Genomic DNA, 5,208 nt, shown 5'->3' on the forward strand with positions numbered 1-5,208 from the left:
GTGTGCTGCGGGGAAGTGGGCGGTAGCGGGCTTTGCCCTGGGTCCGCCCCGCGCGATCTTATCGCCCTACCCTCTTCATCCCCTGCGCTGCAGGAGGAGGGGCCGGGGTGGAGCGTGTGGCCAGCAGCCTCCCACAAGCAGCGGCAGTTTGGGACGCTAGGATACTCAGACGTCAACACTCTCGGGAGGAGGAGCCCGGGGTTCCGCATTCTGGACCCGCGGTTAATTTATTCCGCCCTGGGAATGGATCTAGACAGCGCCTAGGGAGGGTGCTGTGCCTCGATTCTGATCCTAATCAGACCCGTTCCCTATTTAATTTGTCCACACCAAACCAACCTCGCTTGTTTCAGATTCCCTCTGCTCTAATCTGTAATCTGATAAGCCCTCTGCATTTCGCATTTCTATGCGAAGATGTAGATTGGACACTAATTCAAAACAATTATGTGGTATGTGCTCTGGATTGAAAAGCCGGCCACTGTGTTAGTTTCATTTCTCCGTGGAGGTATACTGCCAGGCAGTCTGGAAGACAGGTTATGACTGGAGAGTGGTGGTGATGTAAGAGGGGCCGTCCATAGCTCATTTTATTTATCTCAGTTATTTGGGTTTAACCGAAACCCCTTCCTAAATTTTGCAATGCTTTCTCCTCAATCTACTTTCTAATGAAAACATAGGCATTTAAAGTTTCCGTTAGAGACTCGGGAAAGATTATTTGAAATGTATGTTTGGTGTTATTAAAGTTTGTATTTTTTAAATAGTGATTTTTGGTTTTGAGTGGGTGACAGAACTGTAGGTGAAATTTATTTTATTTTTATTCTGAGGACTATGGTAAGAAGGCATGGATTACAGCTAGTTTCTCCCCCACATGTTAGTGGTTCTCAGCTTCCTCAGCGTTAACATAGAGATGATCAAAGTACATTAGTTAGAGGCACTTTGCGAGAATGAAATGTAAATGCATGTGAAATGCTTAGGTTGAGCCCAACATGATAGATAAGACAGTGACTTATTAAACCTAACAAGATGAAAATTTATATTAAACAATATTAGCCTAATGACATTTCCCTGTACTACCTGAGATAACCTGCTATAAAACAAATTGCCCCAGAATATTACTCTAAAAGGGTACTTTATGCTCTATCCAAGAGATCTCTAGGCCTTCTTCCCTTTGACCTTAAGACCAGATTATGAAGCAGAAAACTCTACATCACACCTAAAAAGATGGTGGGCTTTGAAAGTAGATCTTGAAGGCAAGTATAAGATATTTTATTTATTTCTCTCTAAACCAGCTCTATACCTTCTCCTCATCATCAGATCATATTCTGTGAAGCAGGCATGGTGGTTGGTATTTACTAGATTAATGCCTTGAAAAGATACCCAGTGTAGAGTAGCTGGGTTTAGCAAACAAAACTACAGGACATCCATTTAAATTTGAATTTCAGATAAACAAGGAAAAAGTTTTGGTGTAAGTATGTTCTATGCAATATTTGGAATATACTTGCACTAAAAATTATTTTTGTTTCTCTGAAATTCAAATTTAACTGAGCATCCTGTATTTTATCTGGCAACCCTAGTCCAGTGAAATTAATAAAAAATTAATTTAAAAATTCCAAAAGGATGAGAAGACAGCAAAACATATAGATTATAAGGTGAGTCTCATATGGGTTTTGTTTTAATGTCATGTAGTGAGGAAAAGAAATAATGTTCTTGTGTTTATAAGCTAATTCTTAGTTGAGCTATTTTATTTTTTAATTCTCACTCCCATTTCCCATCAACATAGCAGTGCTTATTTACTAATATGAACAAAAATGATGGCTCTCCCTTTCAATCAAGATATCAGTTTAAATAATAATAATGTACTCAATAGTGTTTTCAATAGTATTTATTAAGGGCCAGATGTCTGTCGGGTACCATTTCAAAGATGAATAAGACACAGTGTGTGCCCTGAAGACTAAGAAAATAACTACATGGAGTGCTACCCCAAGTAGGTAAATGCAGAGGACTGTGGGAATTCAGAGTGAGTTACTAATTGTCCCCCAAAGGGGCAGGAGTCAAAGCTGCCCTTGATGCACAAGATTGAAAGAAAAATGGCTCCAATCCAGATGAGCCCAGGAGGGAAGTTCCAGGATCACAGCTGTGTCTAGGCCTGGAAACTAACACATCATAACTGGAGCAAACTGAAAGAAAAAATGGGATTCGAGAAAACTGAAAGAATGCTTGGAACTTAGAAACACTTGAGCCTGTTAGAAGGTGACAGAATGAAAGGAAGAAGATTAAATTACTTAAATTTAAAATAAAAAATTTAAGTTAAAACTAGGAACTGCAAGGTGGAAAACGTACCAGGAAAAGCATGATACGAGTGTGATGAAACCTAAAATGGATTGATTTTGAGTTATTTACTGGGTGGTATCTAAAAAGAAGACTATATTTAAACCTGAAATTTCAGAATATACTTCTCAAAATAGCCCAGAGAAGAAAATATGATCAAACGCTCCACTCAACTGTGGAGAACAAGATTCATGTAGTTTAATAATTGAAACATTGCTTATTGGTTTTCAAATTTTAGAATATCTCATAAACAAGCCAAAGAATAATTGATTATGATTATACATGAGAATGTAATATGATTAACTGTTTTTTAAAATGTAAAAGTAAAGGTAGGTAGGTAGATAGGTAGAAGGAAGTAGAAGTAGGGAGCAGGATGGAGAGAAGATTGGGTTACTAAGGGTCTCATTTCAGTAAGTGGAGAGTCAACATATACTGTCTGTAGTTGGTAAAACAGGAAACGAAGGTCTGGATACATAGTAACTTTGCAGGGGGGAGAGCAGCAGGAGGGCCTGAGTATAGATATGTAACTCCATTAGGTGGATCAGGGAGGAGAAAAGACCAGTATGTAGGTGAGCTAGAAATGAGATAGTTTTGGAAACACAGAGATAACCACCAGTCATCTAAAAACAGAAATCACTTAGAATGATTCTTTTTGGGGAATTGTACTGGAATTGGGGTGGGCTGTGGTGGGACACTCTGCCTTTTCTCTTTTATTACTTTAGTACTATTTAACTATTTAACTATCTTATTACTTTAGTACTATTTAACTATTTGGAGTATGTGCATGATTACATTGATTAAATATTTAAAACTTCTTAAGAATAAAAATTTGTGAAAAAGAAGGCTTTACCTAGATAGTGACTTTCAAGGATGAGTAGCAGTGCATCTGGAAGAAAGAGAGGGAGAATATTCTATAGAATGTGAAACTGCATGAGAAAAGGCATGTGGGGCGGGGAGGGCGTTAAAAGTGAACAATATACCTTGGGAGTGTCAATTCTCTACTACGGCAAGAGCATCAGGTATATAGATAGGATGGAGCAGAAGGTAAGGATGAAAAGATGAGTAGGGGCTGCCATAACAGTCTTCTGAGTAATGCAATGGAGTTTGTAGTATGAGCTTCTTAAGGACAGGAACTTTGCCATTTTTATTAGCCTGCATTCAGTAAGGAGCCTAGCACACAGTAGTTGCCCAATAAATGTTTTCTGAACAAATGAAAAATATCTTGGGGGAAATGGGGAACCACCAAAATTTTTAAGCAGAGCAGATGTATTACTTATTTTCGAAAGAATTTTGTACTAAAAAAAGGTGAATCGAGATTGGAGAAATCGAAAGCAGAGGATAAATTAGGAGTCTTTTAGGAGAAAGGTGATGGTGTAAAACAGAATAGTGACAGTGAGAATCGAGATTGGAAGATCTACTTAAGGGATATTAACAAGGCAGAAATGGACATGAGGAGTAAATAAAATAAAAAAAAAAAAAATAGGATGTGTCCAAAATGGCCCTGGGATTTCTAGCTGGGGAAACCAGGTAGATGATGGGCTATTAACTGAGAAAGGAAAACAAGGAAAAGGAACAGGTTGGAGAAGTGAGTTAATACATGCAATTCTGTGTATATTGAGTTTAAAAGGCCTGTGGATGATATTTTTAAAATAGTGGGTCTTGAACCATTAACAACTTATGAAATCTACTTGAGAGTCAAAACTAGTAGTTTTTAACAAAATAGACAGGATAAATTTTAGAGTGTATCGTGTGTGGTAAAGTTAAGTGTTATTTCATAGAACTTCTATTTCTTCATATGTAAGTATACATAACTAATCTAAAATATATTTTCTACTATATGTCAAAAAAAAAAAAAAAGTTTGCCCTTGCATACCAGGCAGAACAAGTGGTGTATGGAATCACATTACTCCTGCTTGAGAGAGCCACCTGTGCACATTTCTTTCCAACTCTGTATTCAGTGACTTCACATGGATAGCTGGAAATCAGTTGTAGTGGAGTCTTCATGCCACAGAGATCAACAAATACTAGAAAATTGGCCTTTTACCCTCTGTAGTGAGCTAGCACATCTCAGAGTGGAACCATCTCATGTGTAGTTAGTTATGCACGTCTGAAGCTCAGTATATACCTGGCAGAAGTTATTTGGAAGTGAAAATGCCCAGAGTATTTGGGCATTAAGAGTTGACCATTAAGAGTTTTTAGAGAGAGCAGAGGTAGAAGATAGAATTCTAAATAACAACACATTCGTGGAAGGTAGGAGGAAGAGGAGCCAGTGAATGAAATTGTGAAAGGTTGGTCAAAGCAAGAATGGAAAATGGGAGATAGAAGCTCTACAGAAGTCAAGATAGAAGAGGGATTTTAAAAAGTAAATATGATCAACACTGTTGATTGAACAGAATGGATAAAGATGGAAGAAACAGCTGTAGAATTTAGCAATTAGGTGAGCAACGGTAACCCCTAAAACCAATTTTCGTATAATTGAGAGCTAAAGGCAGGGAATCAGTAAGGAGCAGAGATGAAGATACAGACTCTAAGTGTAGACTACTTTTAAAACATTTTATGGAGACGAAATGAAAAAGACACGGCTGTAGCATGAGTGAGATAAAGCATGAGGAAGGTGAAAATTTGAGGAATGGGCATGAAAACCACTTGAAGATGTCAAGCCTTCAGAGCCTCATGGTGGCTGGAATTCACTCCATCATGGAATCAGTCTGGTGATGCACTTTCCCCGGTAATGTTTGCCAGTCCAGGAACAAGACCAGAGAGGATGATTACTTGGGTTTGGAAATTGGGAGAGTGGATTGACCAAAGGCAAAGAAACTGAGGGAATTGATGGTAATTTGAACAGAAATAATTTTTTTCTAGTTAAGGTATAATACATTTGTATTA

The sequence above is a fragment of the Pteropus vampyrus genome, unplaced genomic scaffold (assembly GCF_000151845.1).
Source record: "Pteropus vampyrus isolate Shadow unplaced genomic scaffold, Pvam_2.0 Scaffold18, whole genome shotgun sequence".
Classification (NCBI taxonomy): Eukaryota; Metazoa; Chordata; class Mammalia; order Chiroptera; family Pteropodidae; genus Pteropus; species Pteropus vampyrus.